General features: G+C 44.3%; 1 long non-coding RNA gene across 1 annotated transcript; it reads right to left on the reverse strand.

Annotated features, from left to right (window-relative positions):
- Positions 1 to 114: 114 nt before the first annotated feature.
- Positions 115 to 27,813, reverse strand: LOC136400959 (uncharacterized). The gene is made up of 4 exons (XR_010750435.1): positions 27,746 to 27,813; positions 27,163 to 27,262; positions 11,049 to 11,179; positions 115 to 822 (listed from the first exon to the last, which is right to left on the reverse strand). It is a non-coding gene; the product is annotated as an uncharacterized lncRNA (long non-coding RNA).
- Between the last annotated feature and the right edge of the window lie 88 nt (positions 27,814 to 27,901).

The following is a 27,901-nucleotide window of genomic DNA, read 5'->3' on the forward strand; positions in this document are numbered from 1 at the left end:
CTACCCCTGTTAGGTGTACAGACACACGAGAGAGAATTTTTTTTTTTAATTTTTTATTTTTTTACAGAGACAGAGAGTGAGTCAGAGAGAGGGATAGACAGGGACAGACAGATATGAACAGAGAGAGATGAGAAGCATCAATCATTAGTTTTTCATTGCGCATTGCAACACCTTAGTTGTTCATTGATTGCTTTCTCATATGTGCCTTGACTGCGGGCCTTCAGCAGACTGAGTAACCCCTTGCTGGAGCCAGCGACCTTGGGTTCAAGCTGGTGAGCTTTTGCTCAAACCAGATGAGCCTGCGCTCTAGCTGGTGACCACGGGGTCTCGAACCTGAGTCCTCTGCATCCCAGTCCGACGCTCTATCCATTGTGCCACCACCTGGTCAGGCCACACGAGACAGAATTAAGGGCTTGAGAGTGGTAGTAGGTGTGTGCTATCAGATGTAGGTGGTTGGGGAAGGCCTCCCTGATAATGGAGTACTTGTGCAGAGACCTGAAAGAAGTGAAGATGCCAAACGGGCAAGTCATACAGACATCTGAGGGGTGGTCCAGGTGGAGGGAACATCTATCATTGAGCATACTGAATCAGATCATATTTTCAGTTGACACCGTGTACAGTGCTGTGCCAGGATCACAAAATCTGTCCCTCTTCTTATGCACAGTCCTTACGCACAACTGCAGCTCCTGGCAGCTTCTTTGTATAGCATGTCCCAATCTCCAGCCACAGCTGACTGGACCTGAGGAGGGTATCCTATCCAAACTGGGCCAGTCAGAGTCCAAGACAGATGCAGTTGTAGCAATCTTTTAAAGTGATGAGAACCTGCAGGAGGGCAATAACAAGGGAAAATCAGCAGTACATTGTGACTGTCTATGTGGACTGATCTTACATACAGGAAACTGGAATTAGAAGCCCAAAGCCTGTGTGGGATCTTTGTGATTGACAGTGGGTTTACCAGTCTGTCCTTTAGGTAAAGACTTATCCCAAGGCTCTGCTTATATAGTCCCCACCTTTACTCGGGTAAGTCAACCCAATGTAATTACTCTGCCTAAATCTCCTGAGTGTAGATACAGTATTTAGATGAGGCGCAGGTATTACAAAGAACAGTATACAGCAAACAGAAATACTTCTACTGAGGTTGCTTTAGCTTGAAGCTACATTTCCTTTGTGCTCCCTATGCATATATACTAGATGAATAGAATTATGTTAGAATTTCAAAACTTTTTTGCTGAATGGTGTCTTAAGGAAGGTACGACCTTTTCAAGAAGTGGGTGTTTCTATCTTGACAATGTAACTTCAAGCGGTAGGCATAAGGTAGTTTAAAAAAAAAGAGGCAGTTTTCAGATGAGGAAGCAATACCCTTTAAAAACGTTTTTTTTTAAGTTTATTGATTTCAGAGAGACAGAGAGGAGAGAGAGGGAGAAGGAGAGGTGGAGGGAAAGCATTCATTTGTTGTTCCACTTAGTCATGCACTCATTGGTTGCTGCCCTGACCAGTGATCGAACCCAAAATCTTATTGTTTTGGGACAACCCTCTAACCAACTGAGCTAACCGGCTAGGGCAGCAATACCCTTTTAATACTTTGAATATCCAGGAGGATGGAGTCAGTCAGGCTCTGACATGCCTCTCGTTCCAAGCCCTGCCAACTCCACGACCACAGCCTTTCCACAGCTCATGTTGACTTGGTTGAGCTGTTTTCTTCATGAGCAAATAGTAATGTTCTTAAAGCCAGGGCATTCTCCTGGGGCTTATAAATTTCCAAGATGTTTCTCTTCAGGAGCTGAGATTTCATGAAATAAACTGTAAAGCATCTTCCTGTATGTAATACCTTGTACAAAATATTAAATGCTAAATAAATACCAGTAGTTAATAAATACTAGGGCCAATAAAGGTTACGTCAAAAAAGAAAGTCCTTTTTAGTTAGAGATGCATGCTGAAGTAGCTTTGACTGAAATAACAGTGTTTGGGACTTGCTTTTAAAAATTCTACTAGAAAAAAAGTGTGTGTATTTGTGGGAGGATGAGAGAAGGGTGGGGAATGGTGGATGAAACAAGATTGGCCCACGTGGAGATTGTTCAGGCTGGGCACTGGGGACACGGGGGTTTATTATTTCATCCTTTCTCATTTTGTGTGTTTGAAATTTTTCATGATAAAAATTTAAAAGACAGAGCGAAAGAAATAAAAAATGTCAGTGTCTGATCCACTCTTTCCCCTCGACTCTGTTGTTACATAATTATCAGCAGGGATCCTAATATGGGAAATTTGATTATGGGAGTTTTCACAGTATGACTTCCACAAAGAGAAAAGTTTGATGGATTATTTCTGGAGAGTGGAGTAGTCAGGGTTTCCAAGAAAAGTGATGTTGAAATGAATAATGCAGATTCTTTGCTCACTGATGCAGATGGGTGGGCTCTTGTCAAAAGTCCTGGTAAACCCTTGGGCTGGTGTCACCCATGCAGCTTGGCATTTACTTGTGCAGCGTAGGAAAGACCCACATGCTCCTGCAGTTTGGCTCAGTCCCTTGAGGACCACAGTGATGGGATTTACTTGTATACATCACACCCAGAGCTAGAGCTGGGACCATGCTGCAGTTTCAGGTCAGTCCTGGATTCTGGCTTTCTGGTCATGACATTCGCAGATGCCTTGGTGTCTTCCAGGGGTGGATACCACTAAGAGAGATGTGTGCAGTAGAAGCAGGCAGCTGCAGCCAGTCTTCAGCATTGTTGCAGGCATTCCCACTAAGCCCAGAAAGGAGGACTGGAATGCAACATGGGAAGTTCTCTCTTCTCAGCCTGTCACTGGGCCTGTAGGGTGGGGTGGAAACTGGCCTTTGGGTGACCACACCCAGCTCTCTATCCACTCTGGCCAGAGACTTTACATCCTCAACAGCTGCTGTCTGTGTTTGGCTTTCAACTCAGCTGCCTTGACCCAGCTCCCAGATACTAGTCTGTAGGCGACAACTGACACTGGCGTGCCGATCATATCTGACCTGCATCCCCTCCCTGCCACCCTTCTGCCACGTACACTTCATGCCGTCATTTCATTTCTAAGACAAGATTTATCTCGGGAAATGCATCACTGATTTGCCTCATGGTTTTGTTCTAGAGTTGTTAAAGATTTATTCCAAAAGCTCATCACTTACAATGTGAGAGGAAGTGGTTTATTTATTTAGTGGGGTTCAGGGGACTAAATAGGTGATGGCGATACATTCATCTTGCATTGCTTGGACCACTCTATGACATGGGACTGGATAGTGAGCGATGCTTTAGAAAGTATCTTGGCCCCTTCTGTGTCATAATTAATTTTAAAAATCAAGATATGACAGGGGCTGTGAACTTTGTGGTGCTGCCTTTTTAAGGGTTCATCATCCCTTAAAGTCATTCAAACCCTTCAAAATTGTAATAGTATCCCTAGAAATTTCTACCAAGAAAGTAATTCAAAAGCAGAAGTAGATAACTCTTTATATGTACTTAGATGTTTATGGGAGAGTCACTTATAACAGTGAAAACTAGAAACAACTTGCTGTACAGCAGCAGGGACACAGTTAAACAAAATATGATATATATATATATATTTTTTTTTTTTTTTGTATTTTTCTGAAGTTGGAAACGGGGAGGCAGTCAGACTCCTGCATGCGCCCGACCAGGATCCACCCGGCACGCCCACCAGGGGGCGATGCTCTGCCCATCTGGGGCGTAGCTCTGCCACAATCAGAGCCATTCTAGCGCCTGAGGCAGAGGCCACAGAGCCATCCCCAGCGCCTGGGCAAACTTTGCTCCAATGGAGCCTTGGCTGCCGGAAGGGAAGAGAGAGACAGAGAGGAAGGAGAGGGGGAGGGGTGGAGAAGCAGATGGGCGCTTCTCCTGTGTGCCCTGGCCGGGAATCGAACCCAGGACTCCTGCACGCCAGGCCGACGCTCTACCACTGAGCTAACCGGCCAGGGCCAAAATAAGATATTTACAAAGAAAACTACACAGCCACAAAAAATGTTATTTAGGAAGACTATGCAAGATCAATGTAAGTGTTATTAGGTGATGTTAAACAAGAACACAAAAATTATATGGACTTTATAATTATGTTAAATATTTCTATAGCTGACTGAAGACTGGAAGGAAATTTGGGGAAAGAGAGTAGTTGTGTTAAGTGGTAAAAAAAAAAATGAGTGATGGTTTTCTTTTTAAAATCCCTTAGTCTTATTGTAGACTTGTCTTAGTAGTAAATAATTCCTTTTTTAAAAAGAGAGTGCCCAAGCTCCCTAACTTATGGTTATTTTTTCACTTTGGACCATAAGTGAGAAAACATTCAAAACATCAGTAACTATCATGTCTTGAAATCAGAATGTGAGGTTAATAATGAAAGGAGTTGGCCCTGGCCGGTTGGCTCAGTGGTAGAGCGTCAGCCTGGCGTGCAGGAGTCCCGGGTTCAATTCCCGGCCAGGGCACACAGGAGAGGCGCCCATCTGCCTCTCCACCCCTCCCCCTCTCCTTCCTCTCTGTCTCTCTAGCAGCCGAGGCTCCATTGGAGCAAAAGATGGCCCGGGCGCTGGGGATGGTTCCATGGCCTCTGCCCCAGGCGCTGGAGTGGCTCTGGTCGCAACAGAGCGATGCCCTGGATGGGCAGAGCATCGCCCCCTGGTGGGCGTGCCGGGTGGATCCCGGTCGGGCGCATGCGGGAGTCTGTCTGACTGCCTCCCCGTTTCCAGCTTCGGAAAAATACAAAAAAAAAATAAATAATAATAATAAAAATAATAATAATGAAAAGAGTCAGGTGAGGGGATCTAAAGATAAGAGAGAGAAAATAAATCCAAAAGGCAGTTTGGGGGAAAGGACTCGCATAGTTGAATATTTATAAAAAGGAATAAATGTCTATATTGAGGCTGATGATACCTGAGAACAAAATAAAATAAAATATAGATGAGAGAGGAAAGAGACAGGCAGAGAGGCAGTTCTTTAGTCTTTCTGTTCATTTCTTTGGAATGTACATTGTCTTCAAAACATGAATGGTCCTTGTTTTTTTGTGGGGTTTTTTTTTTTGTATATTTCTGAAGCTGGAAACGGGGATAGACAGTCAGACAGACTCCCGCATGCGCCCGACCGGGATCCACCCGGCACGCCCACCAGGGGCGACACTCTGCCCACCAGGGGGCGATGCTCTGCCGTGACCAGAGCCATTCTAGTGCCTGGGGCAGAGGCCAAGGAGCCATCCCCAGCGCCTGGGCCATCTTTGCTCCAATGGAGCCTTGGCTGCGGGAGGGGAAGAGAGAGACAGAGAGGAAGGAGGGGGTGGTGGTGGAGAAGCAAATGGGCACTTCTCCTGTGTGCCCTGGCCGGAATCGAACCTGGGTCCCCCGCACGCCAGGCCGACGCTCTACCGCTGAGCCAACCGGCCAGGGCCGGGTTTTTTTTTTTTTTAACTGACCTTTTCCCTGGAGGCAGCTGAGCTGTTCACCAGGAAGAATAATTAAAATAATTCCTGATTTTTAAATATTAATCCCTGGTCAACTTAATTAACTATAATGTACCACTTCTTGCAAACAAACAAACCAGCCTTTACACATAGAAGATGCATCCTCCCCAAGACGCTCTTCCCTCAAAATCTTGCCCCAAACTTGTTTGGGTAGCTCAGGGCAAAATCTGATCCCTGGCTGCCAATGTCTTGTATTAATGGAGAGAAGCATGCTGGCAATCTGCACCCTGAGAAGGTTTCTGGAGTGGAGCTGATGTGTCAGGGTTAATCACAGCCTGATTTAAACCTTAGGTTGTGGGTAGACCATGAAAAAAGGCTGATTGATGAAAAAAGCAGATGAGCCCATATACTTATATCTTTCAAGAAGAAAAAAACAACTTTGGAATTATCTCCAGGGTATAGACACTGAAGTAGTTCCAGTGAAAATTATAAGGTTTTGGTTAGGCTCCTGCCCACAACCCAAAACCGTGTATGAGGAGAATAAGAGAAGATCTACAGATAAACTTCAAGTTAATAAACATACCTCATAGAACAAAATATTTAAAAAGCTTTAAACTTTGAGTTTGAAACCTGGGTTTAAATCACAGTTAGGTTCTCTGATCAACTATATGATCTTAGATTGGCATTAAAGATTCAATTTCATTTTCTGTAAAATGGAAATGGATAATGCCTACCTCAAAACCAGGTATGAAGATTAAATAAGATAATGCATTTGAGACTGTTGAATCCATTATGTGGACTGCATAAGGTAGTGGTTCTAAACTTGACTGCACATCGGAATCACTCAGGGAGTTAACAAAAACACTGATGCCTGAGTCACACACCCAGAGATTCAAAAGTAATTGATATCATGTGTGGCCTTGGCAGTGGATATTTAGAAGTGTAAAAAGAAACAAACCCACAATTATAGTTGGAGATTTCAATACTCTTCTCTTATTAATTGGTAGAACAAGTAGATAAAAAATTAGTAAGGCTATAGAAGACTTGAGCAATTTGACTTAATTAACATTTTAATAACATTACATTTAACAATGTCAGAGTACACTTTCTTTTCAAGTGAGGACAAAAAAAAATCTCCAAGATAGATTATACTCTAGGCTATAAAATATTTTAAAATATTCAAAGCAGACAAAATATATTCTTTGACCACAGTGGAATTCAGCTAGATATTAATAACAGTAAGATATCTGGGATATATCCAGTTATTTGGCAAAAAATGTACATACTTCTAAATAACCCACAGGTCAAAGAAGAAATCAAAAGGAAAACTAGGGTATATTTTTAACCACATATGTATTTACATGGAAATTTATAGCACTAAACACTTAGAAGAAAAGTCTAAAATCAATTATCTTAGATTCTAAGATAACAACTAGAAAAGAGTGAATTAAACCTAAACTAAGCAGAGGAATATAAATAATAAAGATTAGAGATGAAAACAGTGAAACAGAAAACAGAAAAACAAAAGAGAAAAATCAAGGAAACCAAAAGGAGATTCTTTGAGAAGATCAATAAAATTGATAGACCTCTAGTCAGACTGATTAGGAAAAAAAGAGAGAAGACAAAAATTAGCAATATTAGGAAAGAGAGAGGTGATAGCAATAGAAATTCTATAGATATTAAAAGCATTATTAGGTAATATTAAGATCAACTTTATGTCAATAGAATTGACCAACTTAGAGGAAATGGAAAAATTATTTGAAAGACACAAATCATCAAAGCTTATTCAAGAAAAAATAACTAACCTGGATAGCTCTACAAATATTAAATAAATTGAATCTAGTGGTTAAAAATCTTTCCACAAGAAAACTTCAGTCCCAGATAGTGAATCCTATTATATATTTAAGTAAGAAATAATAACAATTCCACACAAACACTTCATATAAATTGAAGATCAGGGAATGTATCCCAACTCATTCTATGAGACCAGCATAACTTTGATACCAAAACCGGACAAAAACATTACAAGAAACTATAGACCAATAGCCCTCATGAGTATAGTTGCAAAAATTCTTATGCAAATTTTAGCAAATAGAGCCTAATAACATATAAAAGATAATAAATAATAACAAACTGAAGTATACCTCAGGAATGCACAGATGGTTTGATATTTGAAAATCAATCAATGTATCATAATTCACCATACTAAAAGACTTAGAAGAAAAACCATAAGACAATAGAACCAAAAAAGAGATTCAACAGAATCCAAGATCCAGCTCTGAATTAAAAAAAAAAAAAAGCATCTTTCAGTAAAGTATGGAATTTCTCAACTTGAAGAAGGGCCTCTATGAAAAACCTAAAGTTAACATCATATTGCTTTCCAGGAACAAATCAAGGTTGTCTACTGTCACTATTTCTATTCAACATTGAACTGCTTCTAGCTAGTGCAGTAAGGCAAGAAAAAAAAAAAAAACTATAAAAGAATCCAGAATGGACAAGAAGAAGTAAAATTGTATTATCAGACAGCATAATCATCTATGTATAAAATTCTCTGGGCCCTGGCTGGTTGGCTCAGTGGTAGAGCGTCGGCCTGGCGTGCGGAAGTCCCGGGTTCGATTCCCGGCCAGGGCACACAGGAGAAGCGCCCATCTGCTTCTCCACTCCTCCCCCTCTCCTTCCTCTCTGTCTCTCTCTTCCCCTCCTGCAGCCGAGGCTCCAATGGAGCAAAGATGGCCCGGGCTGGGGATGGCTCCTTGGCCTCTGCCCCAGGCGCTAGAGTGGCTCTGGTTGCAACAAGCGACGCCCCAGAGGGGCAGAGCATCGCTCCCTGGTGGGCAGAGCGTCGCCTCCTGGTGGGCGTGCCGGGTGGATCCCGGTCGGGCGCATGGAATCTGTCTGACTGTCTCTCCCTGTTTCCAGCTTCAGGAAAAAAAAAAAAAAAAAAAAAAAAAAATTCTCTGGAATCTAGGTACAGAAATAATAAATGAGTTTAGTGAGGCTATAGGATACAAGATAAATATTAAGAATCAACTGTATTTCTAGTAGTTTCAACAGCTAGAAATTGAAATTATATAAGTATTACCATTTAAAAGAACATAAAAATATCAAATATTTAAAGACAAACCTCACCAAAGAAGTGTTAAGCTATATACTGCCAATATATTGCTGAGAGAAATAAAAGAAAATTTAAATACATGGAGAGATACACTGTGTTCATGGAACAGAAGATTCAATATTTTTTAAGATGTCCATTCTCTCTATATAAACCTATATTCAAGCAATCCCAATCAAATCTCACAAGGCTTTTTTTAACTAAAAAATTGACAAACATTCTAAAATTCAAGCTTATTCTAAAGTTCTTATTTTTCTTTCTTTTTAAAGATTTTATTTATTTATTTTAGAGGATAGATAGAGAGAGAAAAGCAGGGGGAGGAGCAGGAAGCATCAACTCATAGTAGTTGCTTCTTGTATATGCCTTGACCCAGCAAGCCCAGGGTTTTGAACTGGCGACCACAGCATTACAGGTCGATGCATATCCACTGCGTCACCACAGGTCAGTTCTTATTTTCTTTTTTCTTTTTTTTTTTTTTTTTTTTTTTGTATTTTTCCGAAGCTGGAAACGGGGAGAGACAGTCAGACAGACTCCCGCATGCGCCCGACCGGGATCCACCCGGCACGCCCACCAGGGGCGATGCTCTGCCCACCAGGGGGCGATGCTCTGCCCCTCCGGGGCGTCGCTCTGCCACGACCAGAGCCACTCTAGCGCCTGGGGCAGAGGCCAAGGAGCCATCCCCAGCGCCCGGGCCATCTCTGCTCCAATGGAGCCTTGGCTGCGGGAGGGGAAGAGAGAGACAGAGAGGAAGGAGAGGGGGAGGGGTGGAGAAGCAGATGGGCGCTTCTCCTGTGTGCCCTGGCCGGGAATCGAACCCGGGACTTCCGCACGCCAAGCCGACACTTGACCACTGAGCCAACCGGCCAGGGCCAGTTCTTATTTTCTTATACAAAAAATAAAGTTGGGTTTCAAGACTAATAATAATACAGCTACAGTAACCAAGACAATGTTATGTTAATATAAAGATAGCCAACTAGAAATGTAACAGAATAGAAAAGTTAAAACAGACTCACAAATATATGGTCAATTGACTTTCAAAAAACTCCTAAGGCCAGTATTTTCAATAAATGGTGCTGGAACTACTGGATATCCATATACAAAAAGTAAACATCATCCCAAACCTTGTATCATTTATAAAAATTAACTCAAAATGGGTCATAGTCCTAAATACAAAACCTAAAACTATAAAACTTCTAGAAGGACATATAAGAAAAAAAATCTCTGTGACTTTGGAATAGGTAAAGATTTCCCAGCTGTATCACCAAAAGCAGAATCCATAAAATAAAATTAATATATTTTCATTAAAAATTTATTTTGATGACTTCATCAAAATTAATAACCTTTGCTCTCTTTGAAAGACATTGTTAAAGGAATAAAAAGATTATGAGAAAATATTTGCCAATCATGTATCTGACAAAGGACTTATATCTAGAAAATATAATGAACTCTTAAACCTCAACAATCAAGAAAATGAAACAAAAGCCAATTTTAAAAACAAACAAAAGATTTGAAAGACTCTTCAACAGAGAAGATGTCAAGATGGCAAATATGCACATGAAAAGATTGTCAACATCTATTAGAATAGCTAAAATGGGCCCTGGCCGGTTGGCTCAGTGGTAGAGTGTCGGCCTGGCATGCGGAAGTCCCGGGTTCGATTCCCGGCCAGGGCACACAGGAGAAGCGCTCACCTGCTTCTCCACCCCTCCCCCTATCCTTCCTCTCTGTCTCTCTCTTCCCCTCCCGCAGCCAAGGCTCCATTGGAGCAAAGATGGCCCGGGCGCTAGGGATGGCTCCATGGCCTCTGCCTCAGGCACTAGAGTTGCTCTGGTCTCAACAGAGTGACGCCCCGGATGGACAGAGTATTGCCCCCTGGTGGGCATGCTGGGTGGATCCCGGTTGGGTGCATGCAGGAGTCTGTCTGACTGCCTCCCGGTTCCAGCTTCAGAAAAATACCAAAAAAAAAAAAAAGAATAGCTAAAATGAAAAATCTGACAATAACAACTGCTGGAGAGGATGTGGAGCAACTGGAACTCAGACATTTCTGGTGGGCAAGCAAAATAGTACAACCACTTTGGGAAACAATTTGTAAGTTTCTTTTAAAGTTAGATATACTTTTTTTATTTTTATTTATTTAATTTTATTTTTCTTAAGTGAGAAACGGGGAGGCAGAGAGACAGACTCTCACATGCACCCCAACCAGGGTACGCCTGGCAAGCCCCCTATACCCATCTGGGGCTGTTGCTCCATTGCTTGGCAACTGAGCTATTTTAGTGCCTAAACCGAGGCCATGAAGCTATCCTCAGTGCCCAGGGTCTACTTGCTCCAACTGAGCCATGGCTGTGGGAGAAGAAGAGGAAGATAGAAAGAGAGAGAAAAAAAGGGTAGGGGTAGAGAAGCAGATGGTTGCTTCTCCTATGTGTCCTGACCGGGAATCGAACCTGGAACATCCACACACCTGGCTGATGCTCTACCGCTGAGCCAACCAGCCAAGGCTAGATGTACTCTTATCATACCCCTTCTAAGTACTTACCTATACAAATGAAAACTTGAATGCTCATACTTGTACAGGAATGTATATAGCAGTATTATTCATAATTGTCCAAAACTGGAAACAACTCTAATATCTTTCATTGATGAATGGTTAGACAAACTGTGGCACATCTGTATAATAGAATATTGTTTAGCAACAAAAAGGACAAATTATCAATACATGCAACAACATGGATGAATCTCAGAATAATTATGGTGAACAAAAGAAGTCAAATCAAACCCTGCCCCTCCACTACAAAACATTAGTATGGTTCCACTTATCTAAAATTCTAGAAAATGGATAGGGGCAGAAGGCATATACATAGTTGCAGGGTGAGGAGAGGGATTATAGAGGAGCAGGAGGAAATTTTGGGTGTGATTAGCTTGATTGTGGGGATATTTTCACAGGTATGCAACATATATCAAAACTCATCCAATATCACACTTTAAATATGTGCAGCTCATTGTATGTCAATTATAACTCAAGAATGTTGTTTTCAAAAAATATATTATTCATCTGGCCTGATCAGGCGGTGACATAGTGGATAGAGCATCAACCTGGGACACTGAGGACTCAGGTTTGAAACTCCGAGGTTGCTGGCTTGAGTGCGGGCTCACCAGCTTGAGTGTGGGATTGCTGGCTTGAGCATGGGATCATAGACATGAGCCCAAGGTCACTGGTTTGAGCAAGGGGTCACTAGCTCAGCTGGAGCCCCCTGGTCAAGGCATATAGGAGAAAGCAATCAATGAACAACTAAAGTGCCACAACTACAAGTTGATGCTTCTAATTTCTCTTCCTTCTTGTCTCTCTGTCCCTTTCTCTCTTGCTAAAAAAATATATATATATTCTTATATTTATATATAATAAATATATATGTATAGAAAAATATATAATAACTATATAATACAGTCATGTGATTCTAATGTGCAGCTAAGTTTGAAGACCACTGGAGCACAAATAGAACTACCCTAAGTCCTTCAGTGTTTGTTGTAGAGGATGGGCTGCTATTTATCCATAGAGCATTTTTTATTGTCCAGATTCCAAATATGTTACAAATCTGAAACCTATAAGACGATCAGAGAATGAACAAACAAATCTCCAGATAAATTCACTTCAGTAGTTCCAGGGTCTTTATTTTAAGCTGCGGGGAAGTACTAGATAAAATATTACTAATCTGAAATGAAATACAGCAAGAGACTCAAGCCTTTAAGCTTCCAGGGCTGTAAATCACTCACAGAGCAGAGATGATTTTTGGAACTGGTAATTGGGTGAAATTGCTCCTCCCATCCCTTCTGTACTGAGCTTCTGTACTACCCTTACTTTATGTGAGTTTGTTATTTGAACCCATTCCATTTTCTGCTTCTTTCCTTTGACCTTATCTACAGGGCTTCAATACTTGAACTTACTTAAGAAGTTGCTAACTTTGTTGTGCTATGTAAGACTTCCTTAAATTAGTATATTTCCCCTTTCTTCTCAATGACTCAAATAGGACCTGAAATTGGCTGTATGAGACCTATCTATTCATTGTGCACAGTTTGGCTCAGAGGCAAAGGAATGACCAACAGCATCACATTTTAACCCTCAATGTGCATATGAATTACTTGGGGATCCTGTCAAAATTCAGATTCAGAGTCAGGAAGAGCGGGATGGACCCAGATTCTGCATTTCTGACCAGTTTCTCCCTGGTAATGCTGATACTGCTAGTTGCGTTGCAAGACAAATGACCTTTCAAAGTCCTTTCATCCCTGGGACACTATGAAGCAATAATGACCCTAGTAGGGAAGAGGTCATTCAAGTCCAAAGGAGGAACACTCTTAGAACTGTCTTTGATGACACACTCCAAGTTATGAAACAAACCACTGCATTACAGAAATATTTATACATCTGGTAAGGGTAAGACTTCATTTGTTCTAATAATTTGCAATAGAATGGGGTATGTGTTTGTGTGTGTGTGTGTGTGTGTGTGTGTGTGTGTGTGTGTATTATGGTTTTTGTAGGTTATACTAGTTAACCCAACCTCAGCCACTTTATCACTGTTGCACCAACCATCTCTCTTGTGTGTGTTCACTTTTTTGTTGCTGTTGTTACAAAAGATGTATAATAGAAAGGTATGAAACTCTAATGCAGGGGTCCCCAAACTTTTTACACAGGGGGCCAGTTCACTGTCCCTCAGACCATTGGAGGGCCGGACTAAAAAAAAAACAACTATGAACAAATCACTATGCACACTGCACATATCTTATTTTAAAGTAAAAAAACAAAATGGGAACAAATACAATATTTAAAATAAAGAACAAGTAAATTTAAATCAACAAACTGACCAGTATTTCAATGGGAACTATGCTCCTCTCACTGACCACCAATGAAAGAGGTGCCCTTTCTGAAGTGTGGCGGGGGCCGGATAAATGGCCTCAGGGGGCCGCATGTGGCCCACGGGGCCGTAGTTTGGGGACCCCTGCTCTAATGTTTAGTGTACTACATACTTGATAGTTTCAGTTCCTATGACGAAGAGGCTGGTTTCTCTCTTAGATAGTGGGAGGATTATTTTGCATGTCCTGAATTTTCCTCTTTCTAAGGTAAAGATAGTCCTAGTAACAGCCACAGTTGCTTCTAATGATTTGGAGTTATAGTAAAATTCAATGGAAAGACTTGTGGGACAATACTGAGGCATGGTCATGAATCTTCCTAGGAAAGCTGGCTGCAGCCCTTGGGTGGGTCTTTCTCACCCATTACTTATTTTCATTCCCCTCTGCTTTGTACATCAAACTAAATGATTTTTTTCCCCAAAGCAAATTTTTGATTTTTGGAAAGGAACGGAGTAGTTTAGTTTTGTCTAAAACTGACACATTTAAACAAACACGTTTCAAATATATGTGAGCTTGCAAATTAAACAAAGTGTCCTTGATGTGCTTAAAACCAGGCTAGCCTATATTTTCATCAAAATTCTTATTATGGGTAATTTTCCATCTCAGTTTACCTTGCTATTTAAATTAATTCATCATGATTTATAATGAAAATAACTGAGAAAAAGACAGCCATAAAAGCTAAGAGTAAATCCATATTCATAGCTCTGTATTCCATGGTCAGGATTCCTTATTAAGTGATTACAAGAGCAATTTTCTGTCTTTCAAGTCCATTTCTGCAGAAGAATTTGAATCACCGCTGGAATGAATGTGGTAACGAGAGTAGTTCTGTCAACAATATGTGACACGAGGGAGGGCAGCATAGAAGCTGGGCTGTCTGGACGATGGTTTTGGATGAGGTTTGGGATTTTTGTTGTTGCCAGAAAACTCAAAGTTCAAAGAGAGTAAAAAAGCATATTGATTAGCTCTGGACTGGTCAAAAACTAGATTTATAACTGAGTTTTACTAATGTTTTACACATGGTCTCCTTTGTGTTAAAAAAAAAAAGTTGTACCCCAGGTTAGTTAAAGATGAGGGCCAGCTGAAAGCAATTCTTCTTCTTGTCTTCTCTCCTCCAAATCATGACCGTTTAATAGGTAGTTAGGTATTAAATCTCCAAGAACAGAAGAGAGTATGACTGGCGTAAATGAGCTGTGATCTCCAAAGTCCCTGTTGGCGGCCTAAGATCTTCTGGGCTTAGTTTTTTCCCCAACCCCCTATTCCAGAGGCCACATTCATGGGGATATCTGGAGGAGCAAGCTGACAATTTCCCCATCTGCCGATTCATCTCCTTTTTTTTTTTTTTTTTTTTTTTTTTGCCCAGTTTATCAAAGATATTTGGATCTCCTGATGTAAATTTCAGTCCCATGAGTTAATTTTCATTAAAAAAAAACTGTGTTGCTGATATTACTGAGTGTGTTGTGCAAAACACTTTACACGTATTGTTTAACCCTCATACTGCCCATCATATAGGTGAGAAACCTTCCACATGGGCAGGCTGCACAACTTGCATAAGTCCTCCAGGCCACGATCTGAAATACAGACAGTTGAACCCCAGCCACATGTTTTTGATCACTGTTTATCCTATTTCCCTCATCTGTAGATCATTCTTCCAGGATTTGGGAACTACAGGAGTTTGAGTGAGGGACAAGAATGGGGACGCTCTATTGAAGTTGCTATAAAACTTCATTGTCACTCATTTATTCAACAGTAGTCTGCTCCTGCTTAACTCTGCCAGAGGCATACTTTCAATGAAAGGTCATAGTATCACTCTATAGCAGAAACCTTACTGGTGAGTGGCCCCCACACCAATTCAAAGGGAAAGTCTTCTAGAGCAGCCATGTCTGTATTTTAAAACCTGCCCCTCTAGTCAGAGTGGAATGAATTCCAAGCTGGGTCAGCAAGATTCTTTCTACTGGAAATCTAAACTTGGGAAGGGGAGATGGAGAGTTAGTTTCTGATATGGCTGGAACTGTAACATGCAAACTTGGTGTAACATGCAAACTCATGAACTGTAGGGAAGCCATTTTCTTCCACAAACGAGAGCAGGGAGAGTGGGTGGGTGGGAGGGGAGAAGAGAAGAGAAAAGGGAGATGGAGGAATAGAGAGGAGAGGTGAAGAGAGGAATGAGGTATTACACTATATAAAATATAAGAAGCAGACACACAGAGAAGCTGAGACCAGATAGACAGGAGCCTTTTTGCCAGCTTTCGAGTACATAGAACCAGTTCTTCATGAAGCATCCCTATTTCCTTAAAAATGCTCTCCCTTTGCTTAAGCTTGCCCAAGTTGATTTCTGTCCCTTGCAATCAAAATCCTGATTAAAGCACATTCAAACTCCTACAAGACCCAGGAACTCGGATACTTCTGTATCTTCCCAGAGTCCAACAAAGACTGCTTTCAGTCAGTGATTTTGCTCCTCTGCTCCGATGTACTCCAGCACTCTCCACTTATCTGCCATGGCGGGGTTCTTCTGGGTATAGCACTTTAAAGGGGATCCCTATCTGCTTGTAAGGGAAAGAGTTCAGCATGTCTTGATCCAGTCATTGAATTATATTGCCTGAACCCAGGCTCTTTTTCTCTACTGTTCACTTATTTTCTACCACGGGATCGATCTTCCAAAAGTTTGTTTTTCCCCATGTGTTGTTTTCCAGCTCAAGACTCTTCAGTGGCTCACTAGCTCCGGATTTGTGTCTCCTGGAACACCCAGTGGGGATGTTCGATGATAAAAAGAGTTCTGTGGTCAAGGACTCTTGAGGAATCCTCATTCCTGTTCTCAACTTTGCCACATACAGAAGCTATATTAAAGGCTTGAGATGAGAAGTTCTGCTTATAAATCATTCCCACCACCACCAAAAAGTAACACGACAAAAAAACTCCCATCTTGAATTTGTTTGATTTGATGTTTCTTTTCTTGGTGTAACACCTCCAGTACCAGGGGAAGTATTTACAGAATTTGATATCTATAGCTAAAAAATTTATCAAACATCTTCTTGGCTCTCTGCCCATGTGCCCCATATAGGAGTTATCTGATTGGATTGACCATTTCTTCCTCAGCTGCAGACAGATGAGCCTCCTTCTTTTTTTTTTTTTTTTTTTTGTATTTTTCTGAAGCTGGAAACGGGGAGAGACAGACAGACTCCCGCATGCGCCCGACCGGGATCCACCCGGCACGTCCACCAGGGGGCGAGGCTCTGCCCACCAGGGGCGACGCTCTGCCCACCAGGGGGCGATGCTCTGCCCCTCTGGGGCGTCGCTCTGCCGCGACCAGAGCCACTCTAGCGCCTGGGGCAGAGGCCAAGGAGCCATCCCCAGCGCCTGGGCCATCTTTGCTCCAATGGAGCCTTGGCTGCAGGAGGGGAAGAGAGAGACAGAGAGGAAGGAGGGGGGGTGGAGAAGCAAATGGGCGCTTCTCCTATGTGCCCTGGCCGGGAATCGAACCCGGGTCCCCCGCACGCCAGGCCGACGCTCTACCGCTGAGCCAACCGGCCAGGGCCGAGCCTCCTTCTTGCTTGCTAGGCTTTCTTGCCTCATTGCCTTTGCTCGTGTCTTCCACATGGCATCCTCCTTGCTCACTCTGCCTCCAAGATCCATCTCCTCGAGGGAGTCTTCTCAGACCACTCAGTTCTACCTTGTGCTTATACTTTCCTCACTTCCTGAAGCCTTTGCGATTTGAACCAGCGTTAGCAGTTAGCAGACATAGTCTGCTTCTACCTAACTCTTTCATGGTTAGGTTTGTAATTCTTCTTTATTTATTTTTATTTTAGAGAGGAGAGAGAGAGAGAGAGAGAGAGAGAGAGAGAGGAGGAGCAGGAAGCATCAACTCCCATATGTCCCTTGACCAGGTAAGCCTGGGGGGTTTTGAATCAGCAACTGCAGCTTTCCAGGTGGACGCTTTATCCACTGCGCCACCACAGGTCAGGCCATAGTTATGTTTGTCAACCCCAAAAGACTGCCAGTTTCTGAAAGGTAGAAACCATATCATTTCTTCTATAATATCTACCTCAGGAGTAGCACAAACAATATTTTTAAGAATAATGAATTGGCCTAACCTGTGGTGGCACAGTGGGTAAAGCATTCAACCTGGAGTGCTGAGGTCACCGGTTCGAAACTCTGGGCTTGCCTGGTCAAGGCACATATGGAAGCAACTAAGAGTCGATGCTTCCTGCTTCTCCCACCCCATCCCCTTTTTCTCCCTTTTTCTCTCTCCTCTCTGTAAAAATTAAGAGCCTGACGTGTGGTAGTGCAGTGGATAAAGTGTCGACATGGAATGCTTGAGGTTGCCAGTTCCAAACCCGCCTGGTCAAGGCACATATGAGAAGCAACTACAGCTAGTTGATGCTCCCCACCTTCTCTCTTTCTCTCTCCTTTCTCTAAAATCAATAAAAATAAAATATCTAAAAATCAAATAAAATCTTCAAAAAAAATAATGCATTAAATAAAATGAATTTGGCCAACTCCCTAACTTAGAATGAAAAATGTTTTCTCTCCATTTGCTCAAGAATAGTCTGGCACTGGCATTTAGAGGTGAGGATGCTCAAGGCCTAAAGTCAGGCTTTCTCTGAAGAACACAAGGAAAGCTAGTGCTTGTGAAAAGTTCCTTCTGCCATGGGGGGGGCGGTTCTTTGGGTATAAAACTTTAAAGGGATCCATCCTTATTCACTTATTAGGGATAGTGGTCAGCATGTCTGAAAATGGGTTGTACAGATAACCTTGCCACAGTTAAAACTCCAAGCTCAGAAAGAGCCTACATGCTCATCCACATAAGATTGGTTAAATCTATGATAGTATCTTCACAGCCAAAAATTATAAATAGCTTTAACAAGTCATACTGTAAAATAATATTTAATGACTTAGGAAATATTTGTGATATATTAAGTGAAAAAAATTTGAAAAGTATGTTTAAACTTCATTTAAAAATATTTATTGGCCCTGGCCGGTTGGCTCAGCGGTAGAGCGTCGGCCTGGCGTGCAGGGGACCCGGGTTCGATTCCCGGCCAGGGCACATAGGAGAAGCGCCCATTTGCTTCTCCACCCCCCCTCCTTCCTCTGTGTCTCTCTCTTCCCCTCCCGCAGCCAAGGCTCCATTGGAGCAAAGATGGCCCGGGCGCTGGGGATGGCTCCTTGGCCTCTGCCCCAGGCGCTAGAGTGGCTCTGGTCGCGACAGAGCGACGCCCCGGAGGGGCAGAGCATCACCCCCTGGTGGGCAGAGCATCGCCCCTGGTGGGCGTGCCGGGTGGATCCCGGTCGGGCACATGCGGGAGTCTGTCTGACTGTCTCTCCCCGTTTCCAGCTTCCGGAAAAAAAAAAAAAAATTTATTAATTGAGCCTGACCAGGCGGTGGTGCAGTGGATAGAGTGTCAGATTGGGATGTGGAGGACCCAGGTTTGGGACCCCAAGGTTGCCAGCTTGAGCATGGGCTCATCTGGTTTGAGCAAAGCTCACCAACTTGAGCCCAAGGTCGAGCAAGGGGTCACTCGATCTTGCCCCTGGTCAAGGCACATATGAGAAATCAATCAATGAACAACTAAGGAGCCGCAATGAAGAATTGATGTTTCTCATCTCTCTCCCTTCCTGTCTGTCTGTCCCTATCTGTCCCTCTCTCTGACTTTGTCTCTGCCACAAAAAAATTAAAAAAATAAAAATTATTAACTGAAACAACATTGGAAAACTAAACTAACATGTTAACACTGATTATCTCTGGGTAGTGGTGTCACAAATAGTTTTTTTTCAATTCCTTTTTGTATTTTTCTGTGTTTTCTACACTGAACAAATATCAATGATTGTAATCATTAAAAAATCCAAAATATCCATGTTTTATCTCTTCCCTTAGTTCCTACATTCACAGTAAATGCTTCAAGCCAAGTCCAGAGGTCCAGAAAATCCTATTTTGACTTTGTGCCTTAACCTTTTGTCAGCTGTGGCCAGCTTTCTTTTTTTTTTAACATAGGAATGTCCCAGAATCCACTGGTAACCAGGGCACTGTCTGGTATGGGCATCTGAACTGAGGGTATAGAACAGATGGAAATAACCCCTGCCCCCTCCTTCCCCAGACGTGTTCTGGTTCCTCTCACTCTGGCCTCCCTACCTCGCACCTCGCTCTCTTTTCCTCTAGAGGCTAAAAAGAGACCTGGAAGAAAGGTGTAGGGTTACATGATAGCTCCGCTGGTGTGTGTACAGCTTTACCTGACCACTGCCTGGGGGAGGTCCCAGTGTAGCTGGTCTGCTACAATCAGAATCATGACCAGGAGAAGCTAGGGTTCTGAAGAAGTCCAAGCAGGCCAGGAATCCTATTGAGAATGGAGAAAAGGTCCAGGAAGAGAGGAGAGGCATCAAGAGTCTGAGTGTGTGTGTGTGTGTGTGTGTGTGTGTGTGTGTGTGTGTGAGAGAGAGAGAGAGAGAGAGAGAGAGAGAGAGAGAGAAACAGAGAGAGAGGGATGGAGGTGCAGAGGGTGGGGTTTGGGCCCGCGCTGAGTTTGGGGAGAGCTGAGAGGAATAAAATGCGGGGCAGTTGTGAGTGGACGAATGAGATGTTAGACTGGGTCTTAAGGACCTACTTTCTCCCTTTGACTTTTTTTCATGAAGCTGGGTAAATATTTTAACTGATTTAAATTATACGGAGTGTTGTCTCTTCTACTGTGTTTTATGCTTACTCTGAACCACATAGGGCATCCCTGTTCCTGTCAAACATGAATATTTTCCTTATGAATCAATTTACCCATTACATAGAGAAAAGGGCACAGGCTCACACTATTTCAATGTCAGTTGGCTTCCCTCTCAGCACCAGATAACTTCCATCAATATATTCCTCCAACATAAATTCCTTGGGATGCAAGGTACAGCTGAGCATGCCCTGTTTTGGGGAGGGCATGGCAAGATGGCTTGAGTGTCTCCTGTGAACTGGGGTCTTGTCATCATGTCTGGGCAAGAGGGATCTTCTGGAGCTTCTGCTCAGAAGTGAAACTAAGTGATGCCTGGGTTTACATAGGCCTGTTGTGAGTGAAACCTTAGACTGTGAAGGCTTCTGGGATTCTTTTTCTCCTCAGGACAGGTAAAGCCTCCTGCCCCGACTCTGGCTTAATGCCCTTGGGGCAGCCACCAGCTGACACTCCAGGGCAGGGGTCCCCAAACTTTTTACACGACCGTTCACTGTCCCTCAGACCGTTGGAGGGCCGGACTATAAAAAAACTATGAACAAATCCCTACGCACACTGCACATTATCTTATTTTAAAGTAAAAAAAACAAAACGGAAGTAGTACTGTATGTGATCGACGCCGTGCTTTGTGGTGCCACCACATACAGTACTGTGCTCCTCTCACTGACCACCAATAAAAGAGGTGCCCCTTCCGGAAGTGTGGCGGGGGCGGATAAATGGCCTCAGGGGGCCGTATGCGGCCCGCGGGCCGTAGTTTGGGGGGCCCTGCTCCAGGGCATCTAACTTAAATGTCTGAAAGGTCTTGGGAGCCTCATCTAACTTGACTTATCTTGGGTGCATAGGTTCCTTGCATAACACTGGTATCTTTGGAGAAAGAATATTTTGGCAGTCTGCCTCGAGGCTGCAATCCCTGTGGGAAAGGAAGGCATGGCCTCTAGAAGGTCTGTTACAGTGACCATGGTGGGGGCCCAGCAAGGACAATTGTTAACCCATCTGTGTCCAGTGACTGCAGAATTCTGATGAAATGGGCCCGGGTACTGCCCTAAAGATCTGGTAAAAACAGGTTTTTCTACTGAGAGAGATGAAGAATTGTTGAAGTTAACCTAAAAGAAATGGGGAGGGAGGCTACTGAAGGGTTTTGATTAGAGGACTCATGATAAGGTATATTTGTAAAAGACCACCCTGGCTGCTCTGCAAAGACAAGAGTACAGGCAGGAGGCTACAGCAGTGATCCAGGTGAAAGTAATGATGACTTTGACTAGGATGGCAGCAATAAAGGAGGTGAGAAGTGGTTGCATTGTGAATGTATAAAATACTTTGAAGACAGAGTTAATTCCTGCTTGATCTGATCTGCATGTGAGAGGAAAACAGGAGTCAAGGATGAGTCAGTTTCTGGCTGAGCAACTAGAAGAACAGAGTTGCCATTAACTGGGATAGGAAAGGCTCTATGTAGATCAAGTTTGAGGGAGCATATCAAGTGTTCAGTTTTAAACCTCTTGAGTTTTGAGTTGAATATATGAGTCTAGAGTTCAGGGTCTGGGCTGATGAAGTCTGGGTTAGAGATATAAATGTGGGTCATAAGTGGTTCTGATGATATTTAAAATCATGTATTTGTATGAGATCATCATAAGAAAGACTAGAGGACTGGGGTCTTAGCACTGTGAACCTCAACATTTAGAGGTCAGGGAAAAAAAAAGAGGAATCAGAAAAAGATACCAAGACAGTGGGAGTAGTGAGGTAGGAGGAAAACTAAGGGAGTGAGATGTCTGGAAGCCCAGTGACAAGTGTTTCGAGGAGGAGGATGTGGTCAATTACATCAGATACTATTAATCCACAAGATGAGTACTGAGAATTGACCATTTGATTTAGCAACACATAAGTCATGGTAACTTTGATAAGAACAGTTACTGCAAAGTGATAGGCATATAAGCCTGAGTTGGGGCTGGTTTAAGAGAGAACTGGAGAAGAACTGGACAGAGCAAGCATAGATGATTCCTCTGAGAAGTTTGCTCTAAAGGGAAACAAACAAATGGGACAAAGGCTGCCAAGGGAAGTGCAGTCATTAAAAGGCTTTGTTGGCCCTGGCTGGTTGGCTCAGCGGTAGAGCGTCGGCCTGGCGTGCAGGAGTCCTGGGTCCGATTCCCGGCCAGGGCACACAGGAGAGGCGCCCATTTGCCTCTCCACGCCTCCCCCTCTCCTTCCTCTCTGTTTCTCTCTTCCCCTCCCGCAGCAAGGCTCCATTGGAGCAAAGATGGCCCGGGCGCTGGGGATGGCTCTGTGGCCCCTGCCCCAGGCGCTAGAATGGCTCTGGATGCAACAGAGCGACGCCCCAGAGGGGCAGAGCATCGCCCACTGGTGGGCATGCCGGGTGGATCCCGGTCGGGCGCATGCGGGAGTCTGTCTGTCTCCCCATTTCCAGCTTCGGAAAAATGAAAAAAAAAAAAAAAAAAAGGCTTTGTTGTTTTTTTAAATTGTGAGAAGAGAATGTTTGTGTGCTGATGGAAATGCTCCAGCAATTGTGACAATTCTGAATTTGCCATGTTACCACTGGCTTTAAAAGAGGTCAGACAGATTTTCCCATCTCTGATTACTGAACTGGGCTTTTCTCTAAAAGCCCTAAAAGTACTTCAGCACATCCACCTCCCTTCCCACCCCAAAGTACATATCCTGGGTTCTGTTGACACATGGGCTACTCTTTTTGTCACATGGGCTACTGCCAAGAAAAAAAAAAAAAATCTGAGTTCAAATATTCACAGAGCTGAAATCCTCCCAGATGTGCATTTAGAGAAGGTTGAGGCAGCCCTGAGGTCTATCAGAGTGTCCGTCTAAGTCCATCTCATCCATTACATATCTCCATACAAAACCTCTTCCAAATCTCTGCCCACACAATAAACTGCTTTGGCAGGAAAAGCATCCAAATTCAGGGAAGACGGTTTTCCCTCATGTAATCCACATTTCAGAAAACACAGCTGCTCACCATCTTGGTGAATGAGTTTGTGCTTCAGTTCCTGGCTGCCTAGACCCCAGTTAATCGCTTGGTCCTCATCTTCATTCAGTTCCTCTTCTGGGCTTAGCTTTGTCCTGGTCCAAAGCCAGACCCATTCCTTTGGGCTCACTCATAGCCTGAGTCGGCAGCTCTCTAATCACCTCCAGGGTTTGCTTCTGGACACTATCCAAGGCACTTCCAGCAGGTTTGGGGAAGGGAGCCCAGGATGCTAATAAAAGCTTGGTGTCTGCTAAGTTAAATAAAAGGATGAGCTCCTGGGAAACAGGTGATGTTTTTGTTGTACATTCATGACAGCTGTTTGAACACCAATTTCTCACCTTGTGGTCTTCTAGGACCCTAGAAATATTCTCCTCCCTGCTCTGGTTTGGCCTGACACCTTATCTGGGAGAGATCTACTTCTCTCCGACCCTCACCTAACTTACCTCAATTAATCTCCTTTAACCAGCTTTCAGAAAAAAATATCCATACTGGAATGTGACTAATTAAGACAGGGGTCCCCAAACTTTTTACACAGGGGGCCAGTTCACTGTCCCTCAGACTGTTGGAGGGCCGGACTATAAAAAAAAACTATGAACAAATCCCTATGCACATTGCACATATCTTATTTTAAAGTAAAAAAACAAAACGGGAACAAATACAATATTTAAAATAAAAGAACAAGTAAATTTCAATCAACAAACTGACCAATATTTCAATGGGAACTATGCTCCTCTCACTGACCACCAATGAAAGAGGTGCCCCTTCCGGAAGTGCAGCGGAGGCCGGATAAATGGCCTCAGGGGGCCGCATGTGGCCCGCGGGCTGTAGTTTGGGGACCCCTGAATTAAGACAATAGTTACCTCTTCAGTGAGTGTCTGCATTTTAGTGAGGGAGATGGGGGTAAGCAAATTCAAATGCCTGTGGGCCAAGCAGTAGGGTGGGAGTAAAAGACAGGCTGAGATGGCTGGAACTGTGGTGACTGCAAAGTACCAGTCAGAGTGGCCAGATCTTCAGATCTTGGGGGTGAAGCTAGAAAATCCAGATATTTCCCTGTAATCTTCCAAAGTTAAATGGTTAGTAACTGACTCAACTTTAAAACATACGCTAGGGCCCTGGCCGGGTAGCTCAGTTGTTAGAGCATCGTCCCGATACGCCAAGGTTGTGGGTTTGATCCTCTGTCAGGGCACATACAGGAATCAACCAATGAGTGCATGAGTGGGTGGACCAACAAATTGATGCTCCTCTTTCTTGCTCTCTAAAAATCAATAAATAAAAAATTTAAAACATGCTAGGGAAGTCAGACAAAATATATCTTTGGGTCACCTTGGCCCATGGCCCAAGGCAAGATCCAGTGACCTGTGTAAATTTAAGCACAGATCTGGTTCTGTGTTAAGCACAATTGTACTTTTATGGTTGATTTTTATTAAAAAAAAAAAAGCCACTTGGGACTCCTTGTGGTTCTGAAATCACACAGGAAGAGCTGGTCCAGGGCTGACTCTAACCTTGGTGACTTGTATCCCGTCCATTTGGAATCCGGCTCCTATGGGGTCTTGGGATAGGTTGTGTGGGCCCCGCAGGAAAGCCATCAAGTTCAAGGGGGCAGCAATCACTCAGATCTGCTTGAAGCCGGTGAGTTGTATGAAGGTCTTCCTCACTGGGAAAGGCAGCTGAAGACTGTACGGGAGTCATTTCCAACTCTGGTCAGACCAGAGTTGATTATCCCACAACAGAGGTTCAACACCTGACGACTAGAGTCAGATCCTTGGGTTCAAACCTCTCCTCTACTAGCTGGATGTCATTGGACTTGTTAATTAGCCTCTCTGCCCTCAGTTTCTGCATAAGTAAAATGGGAAACTAATAGTACATTCTAAGTATGATTCAGTGAGAAAGAGGTTGCAAAGTACTTCCTTAGCATAGTGACTGAAGAGAAAGTCCCCACTTAGGAAGACAGATGTGACTTCATTTTTTTTTTTAAGATTTTATTTATTGAATTTTTAGAGGGAGGTGAGAGAGAGAGAGAAGAGGGTAGGAGCAGGAAGCATCAACTCGTAGTAATTGCTTCTTGTATGTGCCTTGACTGGGCAAGCATGGAGTTTTGAACCTGTGATCTTAGCATTCCAGGTTGAAGCCCTATCCACTGCGCCACCACAGGTCAGGCTGACTTCATTTTTAGAAGGATTACCCACTACATTTTAAAACAGGGACTTAGTTATTTATTTTGTTTTAATGTTCATTTTATTGAGTTTTAGAGAGAGAGAGAAAGGGAGAGAGAGAGAGAGAAACAGGAAAGTCGATCTATTCCTGTATGTGGCCCGACCAGGGTTTGAACCAACAATCTCTATGCTTCAGGATGATGATGCTCTATCCAACTGAGCTATCTGGCCAGAGCAGGGATATTTATTTATTTAGTTAAAGCTTATTTTTACAGATGTATTTGAAAACTGATGACTCATATCTGTTTCACTCATCATCTGCCAACCTGCTCTTTCTACCCTCTCTCTCAGCCATCAGATCTCTCACTTTCCTAGGGGACAATTTTTGTATCCTTAGCTGCAGGTGGTGGAGCTTCATTAACCTTTTTTCCCTAGAGGAGTCTCTTGCTGCCCACAGGCTCAGAAAGTCCCACTGAGCTCCTGGGAACCAGCCTGCTGGGAAAGCTGCTTTTCAGTGGGCTTTATGCCCTCTTTGCCTATATACTCCCAGCTTCTTCCTTTTCTTTCTTTTAGATCTACTCTGCTTCCAGCTGATTTTTCCCCCTAAACAAAAAATGCTACAAGAAAACCTAGAATCAAATTTTATTTATTTATATATTTTTAAGTGATTTTAGAGAGAGAGGAAGGGAGAGGCAGGGACATCTATCAGTTCGTGTTATGTGCCCTGACCAGAAATCCAACCGGCAACCTCTGTGCTTGAGGACGATGCTCTATCCACCCAAGCTATCCGGCCAGGGCTAGAATCAAATTTTAAACTGTAAATCTGATTTTGGTTGTTGCCTTCCAACCAAAGGCAGCTTCCCTCATCCATCTCCAAAGAGAAGTCAGCCTTTCTTGAAAACTGGCGCAGCATAGGGTCCCTAGGAGAAGCCATCTAAAAATAGGTAACCAGGAAAGGGAAGGAGCGGTCTCCTATTGGGAGGGAGGTACATCATGAGTAGAGAGAAAACCCTCAGGTTGGGCAGTCACGGGTATCTCCGGTGAGGAAGGGGAAGCCAGGCTTCTGTTATAGATGAAGACCGCCCTTCCCACAGCAGGAAGACCTGCCTGCAGGCCGTGATGGCTGGAAGTACTGGGCTCTGAAGGGGGTGGGTGGGGAGGAGCTACCTCCCGGCTGGACTGGGATATTTATAGCACCTGTGTTTCTAGACCTGTCTCCACCTGGATTTATGCGGCCTGTGGCTGTTGCGGGCATGGGGAATGAGGGGGGCACATCTTGCTGCAAGAGCTGATTCTTGGCGTTGGCGCCCCGCTGGAATGGATGTTACAAAATCAAAACAAGGGACCACGTTGGGGGAACACCGAAGCCAGCGGCTCTTTCGTGCTGCCTCTGCAAGGAGGTGGTGGTTAGGCCTCGTGAAACACGGGGCTTTCCAACCCCACCTAATGTGACATTTACGGCAGCCGTGGGCGTGGGTGAGGCAGGTGTGGGTAGGGGGGAGGGGAGCGGGTTCCACCCTCCCAGTCGCCCCAGGCTCTGGCTCTCTGTTTCCTCGCTGCTCGTCCAATGGGTTAAAGACTGAAAGAATGTTTTCTCTCCTGGGGGATCTGCACTTTGAAAGAGGAGCCAGAGAGCACGTGGTGGCCCATCCTCTGTTCAGCCCAGCCTATGTCCACGTTTGCTTACCCGTCACCCTGGTCCGTAACCTAACTTGCCCTAACCACCCCGTGTTTGGTGGCTCTCAGACTGCAATGACATAAAAAATTTAATAACTGTCCTTTGGGCTTTTCAAGAACCCCGAGGGCAATGCTTGATCCTAAAGAAGCCTCTCCCGTCGGACCTTCAGGCATTTTTTAGACAGCGAGAGAGCAGGCTTGAGCAGGCCCTGGCGGGAGGCAGCCGCCGACTGTGCCTACCTGTAAAGCCGGCCCGGACTGCTCCACCCGTAAATCACACTGAAGAGGAGGCCGTGGCAGGGTGGGAGGGAAGGTCTAGGAGAACAAAGGACAGCGATATCTAGAGAAAAGAACGCATCGTTGGCTTTTGTCCAGCACGTTCCTTTTCTCATTTAACCCAGGGCAGAACAAGGGGAAGCACTATTGTTAGAGTTACTATTTCACAAAAAGAGAAACTGAGATTTAGGACGACTAAGGGGCTTGCCCCAAGATGACGTAGTAAGAGCCAACTTCAGTTTCAAACTCGGATTCTGGGGACTTCCAGGGGGCTACGCGTCGCCGGGGTGGGGGGCGCGGAGGGGACAGAGAAGGCGGGAGGGCGGGCGCGCGGAGCGGGGAGCGGAGGAGCCGAGTCCGGGGCGCCAGGCAGGCCCGGGGCTGCTGGAAAGGCCGGTTTGGCCGCCCGGGAAGACGGGCGGCGGGCCGGGAATCCCGAGCAGGACTGCAAGGCCGGGGCAGCTGCCAGACCCGGCTGGGGACTAGCCTGCGCCGCCGGCCCCCACCTGGGGCCGCGCTGCGGTCGGGCAGCGAGCAGGCTACATACCGCGCAGCGCAGAGGAAATGGCTGGAATTCCTCCCGCGGCGCCTCGCTCGGGCGGGGCGGGGCGGGGAGGGCGCCCGAGGGACCGTGCGCAGGCGCTGCGGGGCGCTGGGAGGCTGCCGCAGCTCTCAGCCCCGCGCACCGCACCGGCAGGGGACC

Source organism: Saccopteryx leptura, chromosome 3 (genome assembly GCF_036850995.1).
Source record: "Saccopteryx leptura isolate mSacLep1 chromosome 3, mSacLep1_pri_phased_curated, whole genome shotgun sequence".
NCBI lineage: Eukaryota > Metazoa > Chordata > Mammalia > Chiroptera > Emballonuridae > Saccopteryx > Saccopteryx leptura.